Source organism: Argopecten irradians, chromosome 4 (genome assembly GCF_041381155.1).
Source record: "Argopecten irradians isolate NY chromosome 4, Ai_NY, whole genome shotgun sequence".
NCBI classification, from domain to species: domain Eukaryota; kingdom Metazoa; phylum Mollusca; class Bivalvia; order Pectinida; family Pectinidae; genus Argopecten; species Argopecten irradians.
The window spans coordinates 9,791,459-9,812,935 of NC_091137.1; the positions used below are offsets into that span (position 1 = coordinate 9,791,459).

A 21,477-nucleotide genomic window follows, 5' to 3' on the forward strand; every position below is an offset into this window, starting at 1 on the left:
AAGTAATTGCAAGCAATGTGAGAAAATAACTCTTTCATATGTAAATTATGAAGGATAGAACTATTCCACCCTCAGGTACAGAATTTTGGGTCAGAAACCTCGGCAAGCCTTGGTTCTGACCCGAAATTCTGTATCTTCGGATGGAATAGCTCTATACTTCATATGTACATATGAAAGAGTCATATAATAAAATTTCCTGCATAAAGAAAACAAGAGACCCTGAGAGGCCTGTATTGCTCACAGTTGTACAACTAGTATTGATTTAGTACATTGTATTCATGAAAATCAAATATGTAACAAATCATCTGATTTTGTAAATTTTGCAAAGGCTATATCCTTTTATATATGGCCAAAGACCATGTTTCATGACCATGTTTCATAGAGAAGTATTTCTCGCACCTCGGACAGGGAAATCTCACATGATACCCGGTGCTAGATTTTTCTATCTCGTCCGATCTGTCTGGTACCTTTACGTGATTTTTGGCGGAATTTTAACTCATTCATGTATTCATCCGCGCAAGTGACGTTATATTCTGAAATCGGTGAACAAGCGCATAAACCACAACGCAATATGTGTACACACATAACAGTTATACATGTAGATACAATACTGTACATTGTATAAATTGTTAAAATGTTGTCATATCTAATTTGCCGACATATACATTGTATCAATAATGTTCCGTAATGGTAATTAAAGTCACAATCCAGATCATCAGCTGATTTAAAGTTTGCACAACAAAAAACAAAACGTCATCATTTAATGACAACACATTTTTTATTACGTCATCACTTATCGATTATTCGGTTCGATAATCGTCTGCTCGATTGATCAAGAAAAACATGAACTTCAGAGTTGGTGATACTGTACGTGTTGGACAAAATGGAAAACGTGGTAAAATTGTGTCTATTGAAAAACCTTTCGGAACATATACATATTACGTTATTCACTCCTTTGACGGCGAGATAATCAGGTGTGCAAGACACGAGTTAATCAAAGGCCTTGATGACCATGTTGTATTTGATAAAGGAAATTCTTCAACTGTTCAATCCACAAAACTCTCCGCCTCAGCCAACAAGTGAGTCGCCCCCACCCCCGGGCCTATCTATTGCCAATCCAACCCATAATCAACTAGCCACAGCTCCATCGACAGGGACATTCTCTTCCCTACCCAGCGCAACTAGCCTACCCCCTCGGGCGGAACACTCTTAATGTTACCTATGGTGGACCTAAATACCCTATGGATCGCGAGATTGATGAATCTAAAATACTGTCACCTAGCCTGTCAAAAAATAAAAATCAGACCTTTAACCCAAGATTCATAGCAACTACACCTGATGATGTAGACGATTTCATAACAGAAAATGAAAATACGAACACCAAAAGAAAGACATCTGGGCATGTAAAGCTGCTTCGAGATATTTTATCAACACAGGAAGAAACCCGTGAAATCTCAGACATTCCATATAGTGAGCTCGATCAACTTCTCGCTCAATTTTTCATGAGTGTCCGACAAACAGATGGTTCGGAGTACGAACCAACAAGTCTAAGGGGAATGTTAGGAAGCTTTGAAAGGGTACTTAAACAGAGGAAATACGGGGAGAGTTTGATAACATCCGTTTGTTTCTCAAAAACAAGAAATACATTAAAAAGCAAACGAAAACATCTTAAAAAACAAGGATTAGGAAACCAACCAAAAACCGCAGATGCTATTTCCGACGCTGAAATCAATCAGCTCTACGATGCTGGAGAACTTGGAGTAAATTCCCCGAACTCAATTTTAAACACGTTATGGTTTAATTAACAACACTTTGTTGTTTGGAATGAGGGGTGGGGCAGCGGAACACAGGGCTCTATGCTGGGGAGACATCCATCACGGATATGATCCGGAATTGGAAAGGGAATACCTGGAATATAATGAACGACAGACAAAGACCAGGACGGGGGCAGACATATCTTTGTTTAGAAAGAAGCCAAGAGCTTATGAAAATTTGGAAAACTCTGAGAGATGTCCGGTTAAAATATATAAAACATACAAAGAAAAAAGGCCCAGTGACTTCTCCGGAAAAGACCACCCATTCTACCTGGCCGCTAGTACACTAAAAAATCCAACAAAGTATGACCAATGGTTTACGAGATGCCCTGTTGGTCAGAACAAATTAAAAAATCTAATGAAAACAATGACAATCAATGCAAACATAAAAGGTGAGAAAAGACTTACAAACACATCTGTCAGGAAACATCTCTGCCAGAAACTTCTGGAAAATAACATCCCGGATACACAAGCTGTGCAAATAACCGGCCACAAAAATCCAAATTCTCTTAACAATTACCGGGCGATGACGAGTACTCAAAAACACGACATTTCATCCATGCTTTGTAACACTAGGTCTAACGTTAGGCCTAATCCCGTTGATGGAAGTCAAATCCATGTCCCAAGTGTGTACCGACAATCAAACACATGTGCACAACAGACATCAGAACGGTCTGTTTTTACAGGAAGTGTTATAAATGGAGGTGTTTTTAACATTACAATTAACAACAATCCAATCATCAACCCACCAACAAATCGTGGAGCTACATTTAGACGTCCAGTTATCACCGACTCCGACGACGATTTGTAAATTTCCGGAAAAACAAGTTTGTGAGTGACGTCACACGACCTAGATAATACTATAAGACAACTATGCATTCAAACTGTTTTTTCGTTGTTGATGCTATTACTTTGTGTGGTTTGGTTGTTGTTTGATTATTATTAAAATAATATGTACAGTTTGATCCTTGTTTTTCCATTGATATGACCGAACTATATTCCTACGCGGAAGGACTAAATTCGAAACGAAGATGATGTGGCTGTTCGGCTTTGATCCGAGAGGCCCCAGACGGGATACTCGTGCACTCTAAATGCATATAGATGGGGTTTATGATATACAACTAGATATATAGGGAGGTGCGAGAAAAAAAATCTATTACCTGTAAGTGATCGAGATCGGGTTATCTCAGTCGAGTGCTAAGATTTTGTAACATCCCAACCTCGGCTAACGCCTCGGTTGGGTTTATGTTACAAAATCTTAGCACTCAACTGAGATTACCCGATCTCGATCACTTACAGGTAACAGATTTTATTAATCCCTCAACCCAAGGCTAGTATTTTCCAAATATAAAACCAGCAGAAGGATTTAAAACAAAGTTTCACTTATTTGATTCTACCACTCCAGCTTCTTGGAACTTGAAGACAATATGTTTAAACTACAAATGGCTGTAAGGCAGACAGTATCAATCTTCATATATCAAAGCTCAGGCCAGACTCTTTACATGACAGGACCAGGTGCGAGACAGGTTAGAGAGGCATCAGCCTAGCAATCGAAAACAACCTTGAGGACGAGTAATGGATAACAGAATAGTGTTACAGTACAATAAAGCATGGTTATAACGTACATCTGGAGACCAACAAAATCACTTTGTTATACATATAGTTCCTTTTACACATGTAACAGACATCTTATAAGAACCCTGATGGCCCCTCCTGTCCCAGTTAGTGGAGCTGTCATGTCTACACATTACCGTATTGACAATAAGTCGCACCTGTGAATAAGTCGTAAAAGCCTTTTTTTACAACGTTTTCAGTTTTCGTACACACTGGTAAATAAGTCACACCTAAATGTTTGGCCCATGCACCCACGTAACCCTCTGTGTTATAATATGATTGATCTCTAATGAAGTATAGTAATGATTATCAGTCGATTAGAATAACTAAAACTGTCTGTAAACTTATACTGTTAATAAATAACAAATAACACTCACAATGATTTGAGTAAAATGGATTTGGTCATGTTTCTGTTCTTTGTTTACTCTGCCATTACGTAAGCCTACTTGTGTGCAAATAAACATGGCAGCCGTAGGAATTCACGCTTACTCTGGCTCATATTTCAGTATGTCGCTTAAAATACTTTCTTCAGTATGCATACAAATGTTTTTTATTTCTATTTTGGTATAATTAATTTTTATTTGTTTTCATAATAAATCCCACACTGATTGGCATACTTTTTCTTCATATACTATGAAAAAAAATCCTTGAATGGCGCAAAAATCCAGCGTAATCATGACGTCACAATAGAGACGTCGACGTTACATATTAATTAATTTACAAAAAAATAATCCATTGGAAAATCAATTGAATCATTCGTTTACACATATTTAATGCTATGAAGAAGTCTGAAAAATTAATTATTTTATAAGCATTTATGTACCGTATTTCACCGCAAATAAGACGGGGCCCCCCTCCCAGAGAAGAAATTAAAGTCAAAAGTGGTGGGGGGGTCTTGGATTTTTTAATGTCCTGTCATTGTTGTAACAGTCGTATGACAGATGGGTAATAGCAAGATATTCAAGTATTTATAATAATAATAAAGATGTATGAGTAATATTAAATCAAATATTATGACAAAATAAAATATAAACAATACTTAAGTGCAGTTATAACGTAAGTCTGAAAGGGAAACTCATATTTTTGCAAGAGTCACAAGGACATTCACCAATGAATCAAAACGAAGAAACAGCATCATAAGCAATGTCATTTTAATCCAGAAATTGTAATAATCGTATAGTTATTTTAAAAATATTCAAATTCGGTTATTGTTTATGATCACAACTACATCTCCGTCTTAGTAAACATGTGAATCAATCGCCGTAAATCGGAAGGACAATCGCCGTTCAGATTCAGGTCTATTTAAAATTCACTGGAAACATTAACATATCAAATTTGTTCAAGTATAGAAGAATTTACGTACATTTGTCTCAGCCAAATGATCAAACGATCGTGATTTAACTTCAACATGCCGACATGCACTGATATAGTTGTTTGAAACATCGTACACACATGTGTAGGAAAATGGCGCCGGGTTGAAGCCATACTTTCACATTTTCACACCGGGTCTTGTTTGGGAATTTGATCGGTATTGCTATTGATACGACGATAGTTTGATAATATTTCAGAACTTAATCCAAGTATTAACTGCATTAAAACATCGTAGCAAGTATTTTTGTATCCAGAGTAAAATACGAAACTTTACGGCTAATCATATTATACTGACTGCGTAAACAAAACATGGCGGCCGAAAAGTAAAGCATGGTTTCTCCAACTGATCGTGAACTACAGGTACGTTACATTCACAAATAAACATATTTGAAACTGTAAATGCCTTAAGTAGATATTTTAGGTAATGATTGTATTGAGTTAGAATCCACGACTGCAGAAACGATTCGCATCAATGACGAATATCTTTGCCGATTCATGTAAAAAATGACAAGCCGTACGAACAATAAAATGTGTTGACCATGCCGATATGAAGTGTTCATGGAAACATATATCGGCGTATTTTGTTGAAAATAACCTCAAATTAAATATTAGCACTGTCCACAATTCGAAGTTATTGGTAGTTAAATAAAATCACCAGTGAATTAACTTGAATTAAATGACAAAAATAACAAGCACAGAAACAGTTGTTTACTACGTGATTTTTCTATGACGATAAAACAAACAAAAATAAGTCCCTATACAAAGTCTTTTTTGTTGATATTTTTAATTACTTCATTGCTCAATTCCATCATCCAGTAAACTGAAAAAGCGGTGGGGGGTCTTATTTGCAGACATCCCCCCTAAGTCTGAAAATGTGTCAAAATAGGTGGGGCGTCTTATTTGCGGGAGGGGTCTTATTTGCGGTCAAATACGGTAAACGTTCAGAGGAGTATGATTTTATTTGTGAAAACATAAGCGACACAGCAACACCTGAGCCTGTAGAAGAAAATTTGTACAATTTTCCTGGAAAACGTACGCGGTCAAATATGGTTACACAAAACTGATGATCAATCATAAAATTTCAACCGATTCTCATCACATGAATTAACAATTTTACAATTGAACATGTATCTGGTATGTAATTATTATTATCTTTATTATTATATTTTCATTAAATACTGTATCATTTAAACACTTTTACAGCGATTTTTTCGATGTATACAGTAACTTAACTAAACAGCCATTGTGTTGTGATTGTAAACAAACACGTTTCAGTCTGCCGATTTTCTGTAAATTAATATAAGCAATTGTACGATTTAACACATATCTGATACCTAATTATTTTCATCTTTAATATATTTTCAGTGCTTATTATATCTTTTAAACACTTTTACAGTGATTTTTTTAATGTATAACTTTACAAAACCAGCGAGTGAAAGTTACAATTTTCTCATTTGGATAACATAATAATACAAAAACATTTGATTAGTCAGATTTTGGTTTTCATCCACGGATAAGTCACACTGGTGTATAAGGTAGCACTCCCGATTTTTAGGGGAACAAAGTCACAACTTATACTCTGGAAAAATACGGTACATGTTTGTGGCAAAACTTGTGTGGTAAGGGATGCAACTCTCCTTTGTCAAAAGAAAACTAGATCTATATGTCATCTGCAAGTCAATTGAAACTGACCTCACATTGAGGACAAGTAATGGGTAAGAAGGCTGGTGTGAGGTTATAGTGCAATAAAGCATGGTTATAAAGTACAGCTGGCAACAAACAAGATCAATTACAAGCATAGTTCCTTATACACATATTACAGACAGACATAAATAGGGACCTTGATCGCCCCTCCTGTCCTTCACAAAACTTGTGTGGTAAGGGAGGCAACTCTCCCTTGTCAAGAGAAAACTAGATCCGTGTCATCTGCAGTACCCAAATAGTAGTTGGAAATTCATCTAATAAAATGAAACCAATTTACACAGACAAATAAGAGCTCAAAATCAATTTGGGAATACATACAGATATTTTAGTCTATATTGCAGTCAAATGTGAACAAGTACATATGGTCAGACGACATATGAAACATTGCAAGTTCAAAGTTGTAGTGTACAATTTCATAATTCACCTTTTTACAATTTATTTTTAGTGATTGTAAAGTAATTTCTGCAAATACTTGTTCATCTAATCATACAAAAAGACAATATGATTTTCATAAACATTTTGGTTAAATATAAAAAAAATAAAACTGTCAAAAAAAATAAAACTGTCATTCTTTTTTTTTTTTCTTTTTTTTTTTAATTGACTCAATCCTTGGCCCACCACGGTATGACATAATCTTCATCCTGTTGAAGGTGGTCAATATGATGTAGAAGTAGAAGAAGATTACTAAAGAAAACAAGAGGCCCATGGGCCTTAACAGTCATCTGACTCATGGCATAAAACAACAGTCACAGTATAATGGAGTGGTTAACAATTAATATAAGCAATACAAGAAACTCCTTTTTTGAATATAGAAGTTTCTGAAATAGGTAAAGGTCATTTGCTGAACAAACTTGGTAGCCCTTCATCCATATTTTAACCCATTCAAGAATGAAGGAGGAGTCAGATTTTAAAGCCAAATTTCAGCAAAGCTCCCATTTTGGACCCCTGACGTTCTATCCCCTTGGGTCTTACCTTGTACCTTGTCCTCTATAAAATATCCCCCCCCCCCCATAGAGTACTTTTTTTGTACTTTTTGTACTGTTTTAGTACTTTTTGGCCTACCTACAAAAGTACTATAAAAGTACTGTACTTTTTTAGTACTTTTTCTGGATGATGTAAAACAATAGTGTACACTAAAAGCATGCTTTTATCAGCCTGTTTTAGTACTTTTGTACTTTTTTTGACTCATTTTGGAACCGGGAGGCACGTTCGGCTCCAAATAGAGTAAAAAAAAGCATGTTTTTTTTGTACTTTTTTTCCTGTACTTTTTTGTACTTTATTTCGGTATGGAATGACACATTTAAATCATGCATGATCACTAACTTGATCTTTATAATTTATAATGTTCAACAACACTTAAAATTGTTTTACTGCATTTTGTAAAACTAAAACAAGAGGCCCATGGGCCTTAATGGTCATCTGACTATAGGAGAATTCAGAAAAGATGGCGATGACGTCACACAAAGGTACATCCGGGCGCTCAAAGGTACAACTCTGTATATCTGTACACATTAACATAGTGGGAACACGGCCGCTTCGATGTTTGTTTACATTTTATTGTAATAAATAGTACGACAATCCGAGAATTGTTGCTTTATCTTAATTTCAAAAGGTGTAAATAAAATATGTCACAATGATATATAGATATAAACATATGGTATTCATATATTTTACGATGTTTATACTCCATTTTCGACCGCCACAAGGAAAATCACGGTCGCCATTATGTATAAACATTGACAGAATATTGCAAATATCAGCTTGAAATTACAAATTAAATTGCAAGTTCCGCAAACATCGTACTGAAATTTTAATAAGCGATTACTGTTTTCTTAGTCTTACTTTGTAAAACACCTTAAGATGTGTGATTATCACCAAATTAAAGTTTGCTTTCGTAGATCACCCAAGCGAACGGCAGCCATTACGTACAGTACTGCCGAGATCTCGAATTTCGTCCTTTTTCAGAGTCACAAAATTACGTATTCTAGATAATTTTTTCGTCGGAAATTTTGGATTTTAGCTCATAAAATACAAATTAGTCAGTTTATTGTTACTTTTTATCGTATTTTCAAACAAAACTTTTAGTATTTTAGGATTTTCGAAGCCGTGCGCAATGTGTCCTGGTCGGCATTTACAGTATTACGATCTGTATTCATAAATCTAAATGTAATCTATCTAACATGTATTCAAATTATTTTAAAGTAATATCACTTCAATTTGAGACTTCACTTAGCAGCCCATGGAATAAAAGCGACTGATATTAAAAAAATAAACTCTAAAGCATTAAAACTGAACGATTTTACCATTTTATTTTTCGAGATATCGGCAGCCATACGTTTACGTAAACATGTACATTGTGTAGATCTGCATATTTAAGTGTAACACAGTGGTTTATATAGCATTCCTTTAAAGCAAGATATACATGGAAAAGAACGAAATATATATCTTTTACAGGTACTTTTAGAGATATGTGTTGGTAATTACATATTTATATTATTAAATTCCCAACTATTGGCTGTGGCCTGAGGTGATCTACCATGCACGAGCGGCAGTGGTCTGGCAAGGTGGTTCACATTTCGTTATATTTGATAGTAGTGTGAACAGCTTTTCCATGTATAACAGAAACGTAACACAATAAAATCAATTATCTATTCATAACTTTTTCACAACATGGATTTCTTTCTGTGAAGAAAAAACGGTGACGGCCCGACACCGCTTGGCAAGCTGGCTTCAACGCTAAATCTACACAAATATATTTAGCAATAAACAATTGTAAATACAACAAGAGGCCCAGAGGGCCTGTATCGCTCACCTGGTTTGTAATGCCAAGTAATATTCTGGATACAGGTTCATTGTTTATTTTCTGAGAGAAATTTGAACATTTACCTCTAATTCCCTATTGGGCCCCACCCCTCCTGCCCCTGGGGGGTCAGAGCCAAAATTTATACAAAGTTCTGTTCCCCTTCCCCAAAGAATGTTTGTGGTCAAATTTGGTTACAATCCATGCAGAATTCTCTATGACTCAGTAGCGATTTAAAGGATTTACCTTTATTTCCCTATTGGGCCCCGCCCCTCCTGCCCCTGGGGGGTCAGAGCCAAAATTTATACAAGTTCTGTTCCCCTTCCCCAAAGAATGTTTGTGGCTAAATTTGGTTACAATCCATGCAGAATTCTATGACTAGTAGCGATTTATAGGATTTACCTTTATTTCCCCTATTGGGCCCCCGCCCCTCCTGCCTCCGGTGGGGTCAGAGCCAAAATTTATACAAGTTCTGTTCCTCTTCTCCAAAGGATGTTTGTGGCCAAATTTGGTCACAATCCATGCAGAACTCTAGGACAAGTAGTGATTTATAGGGATTTACCTTTATTTCCCCTATTGGGTCCCGCCCCTCCTGCCCCCGGGGGTCAGAGTCAAAATTTATACAGGTTCTGTTCCCCTTCCCCAAAGAATGTTTGTGGTCAAATTTGGTTACAATCCATGCAGAACTCTATGACTAGTAGTGATTTATAGGATTTACCTTTATTTTCCCCTATTGGGCTCCGCCCCTCCTGCCCCCAGGGGCTCAGAGCCAAAATTTATACAAGTTCTGTTCACCTTCTCCTAAGGATGTTTGTGGCCAAATTTGGTCACAATCCATGTGCAGAACTCTAGGACAAGTAGTGATTTATAGGATTTACCTTTATTTCCCTTATTGGGCCCCGCCCCTCCTGCCCCCGTGGGGGGGCTCGGGGGGGGGGGGGGGGGTGGCTCCAGAGCCAAAATTTTATACAAGTTCTGTTTCCCTTCCCCAAGGATGCTTTGTGGCCAAATTTGGTTACAATCCATGCAGAATTCTATGACTAGTAGCGATTTATAGGATTTACCTTTATTTCCCCTATTGGGCCCCGCCCCTCCTGCCCTGGGGGGTCAGGAGCCAAAATTTATACAAGTTCTGTTTCCCCTTCCCCAAAGAATGTTTTGTGGCTAAATTTGGTTACAATCCATGCAGAATTCTATGACTTAGTAGCGATTTATAGGATTTACCTTTATTTCCCCTATTGGGCCCCGCCCCTCCTGCCCCGGGGGGTCCAGAGCCAAAATTTATACAAGTTCTGTTCCCCTTCCCCCAAGGATGTTTGTGGGCCAAATTTTGGTTTACAATCCATGCAGAACTCTATGACTAGTAGCGATTCATAGGATTTACCTTTATTTCCTATATTGGGCCCCGCCCCTCCTGCCCCCAGGGGGTCAGAGCAAAAATTTATACCAAGTTCTGTTCCCCCTTCTCCTAAGGATGTTTGTGGCCAAATTTGGTCACAATCCATGGCAGAACTCTAGGACAAGTAGCGACTTTATAGGATTTACCTTTATTTCCCCTATTTGGGCCCCCGCCCCTCCTGCCCCCGGGGGCTCAGAGCCAAAATTTATACAAATTCTGTTCCCCTTCCCCCAAGGATGCTTGTGGCCAAATTTGTTACAATCCATGCAGAACTCTATGACTAGTAGCGATTTATAGGATTTACCTTTATTTCCCCTATTGGGCCCCGCCCCTCCTGCCCCCAGGGGCTCAGAGCCAAAATTTATACAAGTTCTGTTCCCCTTCCCCCAAGGATGTTTGTGGCCAAATTTGGTCACAATTCATGCAGAACTCTATGACTAGTAGCGATTTAAAGGAAATGTTGACGGACAGACAGACGGACGGACGGACGGACGGACGACGGACGACGGACGCACGCGCCATGGCATAAGCTCACCGGCCCTTCGGGCCAGGTGAGCTAAAAATAAATAAATTCTGTAACCTCGGGCAAAATCGGAATGTTAAGTCTGAGATGTATTTACATTTGTCAAAGTAACGATTGTGTAGCAGGGCAAGGACTAATCTGTTAGAGTGTTTTTATTAAGTCGCCATACTGTGTTTGTACCTTTGTATGACGCCGGAACACAACTTATCTTGTGACGTCACGAGCCAACTATACTGAAATCTCCGGACTAGACGACGACTACAACATAGTCATTTAAAGATTTAAGCCATTTTTACCCGCTGAATGAAGGTCAAAGGGTCATGGACATCGGCCAGCATGATTGCAGTACCACAAAAGTATCCTGGACCTTCGATTTTATTGAGAAGAAGTCGATAAAAGATTTTAACACTATTTGACTGCCCTGTGAACTTGAATGAGCGGTCAAGGTCATTCATTGAACAAACATGGATTACGTGCCTTCATCCAGCATTTCCTCAGTGAGTCCTTAAAAACACAGGTGCCCTGGCCTTCTGGTTCTTGATAAGAAGTCGTTTATAAGATTCTGGCTCTTTTTGACCCCTGCGACCTTGAATGACAGTCCCAATGCCATTCTCAATTTAATAATCTTGGAAGCCCTTCATCCTACAGTGTTTTTTTTCACTTCACTAATTTCAACAGCCCCATGCCTTTTCAATTGGGAAGAAAGTTTCCAGGTGGTGTCAAAAATTTACCAAAAACTACTACTTCCCCCGGGCAAAGTGAGAGAGCCCAATAATTACCTTGCAATTGTGCCCCAAAAAATAAATTCCATTGCCCCCCCACAAAAATTACCATATTTTTATCGGCAAGTCCAATACTGTACTGCGAGAACGATTGTGCAAAACACACACACACTCACATCATACAACACACACAGAATTATCCAAAAAAACGATATCCAGATGCAGCGTTCGAACCAAGATGATTTAGTGTCTTTTCACTGTCTTCTGAGTGAACACACACACCGAGCTGGTACTTTTCGTTAAGTTATCACACTAATTCAGAGGATTAATTAGGGCTCTTTCGAGCTTTTTGGTTGAAAAAGACCTAACGGAGTTGTTAGTAAGTCTAGAAGGTTACACACACACACACAGTGCACACTGGAGGGTGCTCACAATCGTTTATCACACAGACTACACAGTAGGCACGGGACGTAGCACGGAGGTGAGAGGTAGAATCAACAGCGTAGGAACACGAAGTGCACAAGATTATAGTGACTACATATAGACTACGGGCAGTGCACAGAGACACTGAGGACTACGAGGATATACGACTAGTTTGCACCAACGTGAGAACATGGTGTCCACTACAGGTGGACATCGTGTCCGAATATCATTTTAGACCTCGACTAGTCACAAGTGATTGTTAGTAACAGTTAGGGATCGGGGAAGAAATAATTATTTCAATTTTGAAATAATACATACTTATAATATATTATAATGTTTTATGTTTTTAATTACCAACTCATCTACAATTTAATGGTAGACAGTATACTTATAACTATCATGATTATTCAATTATATAAAATACGAATAAATTTTAGTATACACGAATAGAAACTGCTTTCACTGGCAATAAACTACTTAAATGATTGATATATATTCATTAAGTAATCATATATCATCTTACAGTCTAAGCATTTTCACATAGTCACACAACAACTTTGAAATGCAGCGAAAAATCATTCCAAATGTGCTTTAGAAGACACTATTTTCTATTATATAATAAGTGCTATCAGTATGTACAATCATTTAACGATATCGGGGTGAATACGAGGAGAACCTTTTCAATCAAAAAATTTTGGTGTCGCTATCCAATCAGTTTGATGTCTATGGCGATTACACTAGTAAGATCGTCGTTTCATTAAAAACAGGAGAAAATACACTTTAGAATAATTTTTTTTCCATGCTATATTTAAGTTTCTAAAAGTAATTGTACGTAAAAAATAGCTTAATTTAAAACATATCTTTATTTAAGAAAACTGAACGTCTATAAAAGATCATGCAGAAATTAAAATGCCACTTCAAACTATACTGACGTCCTCCACAAATATTGGTGGCTTTGTGACCAACCTACATGAGGAGAACCCAAAATTAAGCTTGTTTTTTGATTCTTAATTACCGGTACGAAACAATAAGTTTATGATCCCAACCCCGCAAGTTATCACAGGTATTCTGTAATTTTCGTTCTTAAACTGTTATTTTAACCATATTTCTAGATTTTTAAATATTTATGTTGGTTATATCTGTTTTACTGTTATTATCAAATTTTTAGTTATCTTTAACTAAAAGCATGTTATTAATTTTTCTAGCACACGTTATATTTTTGCTTGTGTGTTACTCGAGATCTTTGCATGCGTTTAGTCTTTTTTAAATGATGTTAGATTTAGTGGCTTGATGTTATTACTTTATTTTGTGCATTGTTTTTTTCTTTCGCGTTTCACGTGGTTAGTGTCAGCAATGATTGTTAATGATTTTGTTTTCTCCTATGTAATTGGCAGAATGTTACGTGATTTTTTATGTGAAACTTTGTTAGCATTAACAGAAACAAGTGATTAATTACGGTAGACCACGTTAACGAGTATCGTTGGAAACGTTATTTATTTTAAATAGCGTATTTTTCTTCGTGGAAATACCAACTGCCTATTGGTTCTCAATTGACCCCTAACGGCGCCAGCCGCAGTGAGCCGGCTGTCGAGCTTTCGCTGACGTGTGTTTGACCACATCACCCATAACGAGAGCACGCAACTATCTATAGTCAACTGGCGGTATCGCTGTCCACTGAATATGGCTACCGTAGGGTTGGACGCATGTGCTGGTGCAACTGAGCATTGAATCTAGAGAGATAGTTTTCATGTATACCTATATTTACAGTTGGACTTTTTCTCCAAAGTTTTGCAATTCACCGTAATAAATTATTATAGGAAAACGAAGCACGTTCTCTTACATCATTAAGGGGTTGTTGATGGAATCGCACAAGGACCGTATAAATCCTTCGAATCGTCCATGAGGGTTTTTAAACTACACTGTAACACAGAATATTGTAAGTTTTTTAAAATATTAGTTGTATTTCAGATTTATTGATTATTACAGTTATAAAAGTAATACACAGTAGATGGTGTTTCCAGGATAAACGGTACATAAATGCATGATTGAATTAACGAAAATGTGTAACTATATCTTGACATCGCTGTATTTAAATAAATATCAAAATCGATTGAATTGTGAGACATATTTATGGAACAAGTGCTATAATGATTAGCAAAATGAACAATACAAACAGGAGTGTCTAATATAACCTGGCGATCGGTAATGTCTAGATATGATAAGTCGTACAACGTAAAGGGAACAGGCACAGAACAAAATAAAATAAAAAACAAATAGCACGGTCCCTTGACTATACTCAGTTACAAATACTCAAGATGCAACTCCTGTGATCTCTGTGCATTTAGATTTAATTACTAATATCACTGTAATTGGTACGGAGAGTTGTCTACTATTATGAAAAGATAGAAATATATAATCAAGTTCATTAGCCTAAAAACACTGTTCAAATCAAACTCCAATGTACTGCGCGATTCTTGCTACTCTTGTTTGCGCCACGGGACATATAACAATCGCAGCTCGTGAACGCGCGTGAGAGAATTAGCCGCAGGGGTCAAGCAGTCCGTAGGATCTATGGAGTATTTTTCGTCACGTCAATATTTATCTACGCTAGCAAGCCGTATCCATTCAATCTGTTGTACGTGTACTCGGTTTGGAACCGGACTTGTTAACTTAAGCCATTAGACTTATAACTTCAACAAAGAATTTTCTGAAAAATATAGGTATCCATGACGTAGAGTTCCTCTAACCTAGAAATAGATAAAAACAATAGCTCAACTATCTCTAAAGCAATTATGTGTCTCGTATACGAACTCATGAGAAGAGTCTTCCTCCTTCTTCTAGAACACGTCGAGTCATTAGATTTTTTGCCGGACACCCTAGGATATTATTGTCGTAACGTAGACTTAACATCTCATAGTGCGCTGACGGTAATACGTGACCCATCCTTATGCGAGGCAGCCCTGCAGCTGCACGGTCGTAACTATCAATCTGTACTTTCCAATATAGCGGCGCTATCGAACACACGGTGTTCACCTACCATGTGATTTTTCAAACAGATAAACAGTTCAGCGATATGGTATGATTAGTCTGCTAAAACAGTTTTCTCTATAATTTTTTTTAAAATTATTAACATAGACGGGACGTTAGGTCCAAGAACTGTTTCGATTGTCCTTATAAAAAGTTAAGCAACTGCGGAGACGAAAATCGAAATTGAGGAGATACCAGCGATGCGAACAAAACGTAACACCTAGTACAATTTTTCACCTCGGTTGATGGAAGCTCATTGGGGATTATTAATGTATATATAAATGAAGGTAAAACTTTCGTCGTAGATTTCTACTTTTATTCTTCATTCATTTATCTGCATGTCTCTGTCTCTAAAGACCTTACTAATAATAGTAACGCAAGAACCTTGAATTTCCATCTACAGCGATTTCATACGACTATATTTTTCTTCAGCATATATAATTCTCCTTATTACTCTTTCTTCCTTTCGCGTCTCTCCCTCTCCTCTCTGATGATTACAGATAGGTCAGTCAGCACCAAGTGGAGTGATTGATAATACACTTGTGGGAGAAGGAAAACGGAATCGTGTGATGCACCCTGACTTAAAGAGGCTCAGCCTTTACGGGGCGCATTATATTTGCATTCTGTTATTGTCAGGCGGCACCTATTATAGGGAGCACGAAAGCGATAAAATGGCCGACACTAAATTCTGTATACAGCGCTTTATCAGACAGAAGATAACACAGCAGGCCGGAGGGAAATCATATACAGTGTATCATGTGATTGATTGGGAGATATTACAGTGTATATAGGTGTAATAGTAATGACACATGTAAAAAAGGCAAATGTATTCGTTCATGGGGGGGGTAAATGTAATACGTGACATATGTATGCATAATAGTGTCCTATATGTATACAAAAGTGTGAATGTTTAATGTAACGTATTCAAGATAACCTAAATAAGTGTAATGTTTTATAATGTAAATGAGTGTAGAATACACATGTGACTGTATATTGTAGAATATCGAATAATATATGTTAATTGCAATGGATTTAGGTAGAATAGTTTATGTATGTAATGTGTAAAATACATGAAGTGTAATGTGATAAAATGTTATGTAACAGTAATGTAATTTATGTATGTTATGTAGAAGTGTGATGGAATGTAATGGTTGTATGAATATATGTGACTGTGAATGATAATTGTATTTACACAGGGTATGTAAAGTAATGTACTTAAAATAAAGTTACATGTTAAAGTAATGGATGTATGAACAGGTATGTTGATAAATGCACACTGGTAGCCCTGTTCTGTTAATTTTCGTTCTTAAACTGTTATTTTAACCATATTCGTCGTGATTTTCTAAATATTTATGTTGGTTATATCTGTTTTACTGTTATTATCAAAATTTTAGTTATCTTTAACTAAAAGCATGTTATTATTTTCTAGCACACGTTATATTTTTGCTGCTGTGTTATCTCTATCTTTGCATGCGTTTGTCTTTTTTAAATGATGTTAGATTTAGTGGCTGATGTTATTATTTATTTTGCATTGTTATTCATTTCATTTCACGTGTTAGTGTCAGCAATGATTGTTAATGATTTTGTTTCCCATGTTATTGCCAGAATGTTACGTGATTTTTATGTGAAACTTTGTTAGCATCAACAGAACATGTGATTATTTACGTGACCACGTTACGAGTATCGTTGGAAACGTTATTTTTTTTTGAAAGCGTTATTTTTGTCGTGGAAATACCACTGCCTATTGTTCTCATTGACCCCCTACGGCGACAGCGCAGTGAGCCGGCGGGCGAGCTTCGCTAGTGTGTTGACCACTCACCCATAACGAGAGCACGGCTCCCAAGATATAGTCGACTGGCGGTATCGCTGTCACTGTATCGCTACCGTATCGCATGTGCTGTGCAACTGAGCATGGAATATATATAGTTTTCAGTTACTATATTTACAGTTCTTTTTCTCCAAAGTTTGCATTTACTGTATAACTTTATTGAAAATTCCTTACATATTAGGGTTGTGATGGAATCGGCAAAGACGTTTAAATCCTTGGAAACTGTCATAGTTTAACTACACTGTACAAAGATTTGATATTTTTCAACATATTGTGTATTTCAAGTTTATTGATTATTACGTTATAAATATAATATATAGATATGTTTCTGATAACGTACGTAATCTGTTTTGATTAACAAAATTGTGTACATTTCTTGAATGGCTGATTAACAAAATTATTTGTCGAAGTTATGCATATTGTGGAATCCGTTTTGATTAACGAAATTGTGTACATTTATTGAATGGCTGATTTATATATATCACAACATTATTTGAGGCATATTTTGGAACAAGTGCTATATATTCAAAATGAACATTACAAAATCTACTATACCGAAGGTAATTCTATTTGATATGTCGTATCGTACAGGGAAGACACAAATAAATATCAAATGCACGTCCCTTGAATACAGTTACAATATGCATGATGCAAACTGACATGCATTTATTTAATTAAATACACTGTATTGTACGTTTTGTCTACGTTATGAAAAGTGAAATATATATTCAAGTTCATGCTAAAATCACTGTCAAAACAAACTCCATTGTATCCGACTTGCTACCGCGCAGGGACATGTAACATGCGCAGCGACCCGTGAAAATGGCCCGCGGGTCAAGCAGTCGTGGATCTTTTATTTTCGTCAAGTATTATTATCTACGCTAGAAGGCCGTTACCATTAATTTGTATGTACTGTTTGGAATCGGCTTGTTAACTTAAGCCATTAACTTTTAACTTCAACAAAGATTTTTGAAAAAATGGTACCATGACATAGAGTCATCTAGCTAAAGGAAAACTATACTCTACTATCAAAGAATTTGTGTCACGATAAAATGAGGTGTGTTCTCCTTTCAAGACACGCGGAGTCATTAGTTGCCGGACACCTAGATATCCGCATTTCGGTGTCAGGACATGTATTGTGGTAACGAGACTTATTTGGTGCGTGACGTAATCGACCCTATGCGAGACAGCGCAGCTCATCACTATCAATGCTTGCATACGGCGCTCGACACACCTACCTGTGATTTTCAAAAACGTATTTTCAGCGATTGGGAATTGTTGCTACGTTCCTCTGATTTTTTTAAATTATTAAATAGCATTGTCATGAACTTTTGTTTTCTTCTAAAATGTTAAGCAAAATGCGGGACGAAAGCGTAATTGTGAGAACCGCGATGAACAACGTAACCCTGTACAATTTCACCTGGATGCGGAGGCTGGTGGATAATTATGTATATTTAATGAGGGTAAAACTTTCGTGTAGATTTCTTACTTTTTTTCAATGATTTATGCATTCTTTCTAAAGACTGTAGTAAAAAGTAACACATACTTGTATTCATCTTAGCGATTAACATTTTTCTACATATTTAATTCTCCCTTTCTCTTTCTTTCTTTCTTTGTCTCCCTCCCTCGCTGAGTGACAGGTCACAGCACTTACAGGTTCTCGCCATGTCTGCTAGTGTGATTATCCTGTTTAGACAGGAATTCACACTAGACCTATACACGGTGGAGAAGGTTAACGGAATCGTGATGCGCCCTGACTTACGAGGCTCGACTTACGGGGCGCTTATATTTCATTGTATTTAGGCGGCACAAGTAGGAGCACGAAGCGAGAAAATGGCCGACAATAATTATATACACTTTATAGACAAAGATATTGAAAGGGAACATTAACATTGAAAGTTGCTAGTAGACGTAAAAATAATCTCTTTATGAGTTGCAAATTGGTTGAAATCTTAGCGAAGTACGGGATTGGCTGGGCGGGTGGTTACGTTATGTATAGTAATCTTCAGAATGTGCACACAAGTCATCTACAAGTATTTAAACCAGAGACTTAAAGGATTTGTGCAGTCAAAAATAATAATTTCAGTTTATGATGGAAATGGCTTTATCAGACCGTGTAGAAATTTAAACCTCTCCGCGCCGCGCCGCGCCGCGCGCGACCGGAATAACCTGTAAACCGCCGATATCGAGGTCAAATTTTCTGACCACCCGATCATGCATATTTTCTAGCTCTAAACCGTGTGACGTCATAATAGTCCGTGGCTTATAGCTGTACTATAACTGATGTGCTATCACCTATCACTTACATCGACGGTCACAGGAAAAGCCGATCAAAGATTTTTTTTATGATTACTTTTGAGTGAAGTTAATCGTACAATAACGTTGGCTCTAATATAAATAACTAAAAGAGTGAAATTCGATGTTTCAAATACTCTAATTTATGCTCTAATAGCAGGTATCTTCGTGTAATTATGAAAGAAAATCCACACAGAAATAAAAGTTTCAGATTTTTTGTCATTGAGTTCAGCAACGAATTAGCTTTAATAAGATAACATTTTCCTGTAGTCTGTATCTTTGATACATTGTGAATTGCAAAGTTTGTGACTGTAAAATGAAATTTTACGTTACAATTTAAGAAATCCTTGATTAGAGCATCAAGGATATGATGCTTGACATACGTACACACCGATGTTTGATCATTACAAACATTGTGTTGTGTGTTGCTAACCGAATAAATCGAGATACATTTATTGCAATACCGTAAAACGTTTCAACATGTGGTAGAAAGAATTTACTTTTGATATTATAAAAGATCATATAATTGAGATATTAAGCAAAACAAACTATTTTTTTCAGACCGTGCGTTCGCTTTCAATTTTTAATCGATATACGAGTAGATACACCGATATTATAGATATATAATTAGCCATGCCTTTGGTTTGATGGTTATGTAATACCTTGACCAGGATGTTGTTTACCTGTACACGCCGCCATTCATCGAACTAACCTGCAATTACCTGGCCGCGGGCAATTTGCTATTCGGTGGACTATATCGGGTATTTGCTATTTTCTTACTGTCAATCAGGTTAGGACATCCGTTAATTGGATTGTGATTTGAATTATGGAAACCCCGTACATCTATGCTCTAGGTTTTTTATTGTCACCTCCATTTTTAAAATGAAGATGTAAAAGCAAATGGAAATAAAATATACCTGATCATACCTAGGAATATATATTACATACACATATATATATGTCGTACACAGGTAAAACAAAAATGGAAAGTGACTTATTCAGAAACAAAAATGGTTCTAAGAACTATTTCAACTAAAGGTTTAACCTAAAATTATTCCAGTCTAGTACTGTAATTACGGAATCGTCGCATATAGCAATCTTCCGTAATTTCTAAGGTATTAGTAAAAATTCTAAGCATGTATTTTCACAGTTTCGAATCTAAATGTACATGTATAGTCATACAAGAAGGGTTACAACATTATCACACTAAATATACTTATCTAAATATCACTTAGTATATTTTTAAAAAGGTACAAGATATTATATCTATTTATAATCCCTGTATACAGGTAATTTCAATTTTCATTTGAACACTTTATGTGGTTACTTTTTGGATGATACGATAAATGTTCATATATCATACTATTAAATCTCGGTATGATATACAAAACGGTCGACAATGAGTATACTATTTTAAGGATTTATAACTTTTATATCTTTCTTACGATTAGGTAATCAGTCCAATTTGATAGCGATATCAAAATGATGTTCGGATCAGTCTGGACTGAGATTTAGATAGCTATGATGTGAATTTCAGTGTAATAAAAAAACAGTATAACGTAAACACTAAAATTCCAAAATTTAGCATGAATATATCTAGAATCCGTGTTTTTATTTCAAACTTCTGCCATAACGATGCAAACACAGCACAGTTTTGAGTAAAAATAAAATGTGGACGGTTATCAGTTATGTGATATTGGAGTAACAGTACCGAACTTATACCGAAAATTATATGTATATCTATATTGTTGCCTTTGAAACTTTATCCATAACATTTACTAAAACGCAGAAATACATCAATGGTATTTCTGATATATGTTCCTAAATTACAGTTTAAATGTAGATTTTATAAATTTATTATTTCAAAATTACACTAAATCCTTAAAATAGTATATTCATTGTCGACCGTTTTGTATATCATACCGAGATTTAATAGTATGATATATGAACATTTATC

At 36.4% G+C, this 21,477-nt stretch overlaps 1 protein-coding gene across 1 annotated transcript in view; it reads right to left on the reverse strand.

Moving 5' to 3' along the window:
* LOC138320547 (uncharacterized) overlaps positions 1-21,477 on the reverse strand; it is a 263,661-nt gene that overhangs the window by 220,796 nt on the left and 21,388 nt on the right. The gene's annotated exons all lie outside the window — the stretch shown is intronic.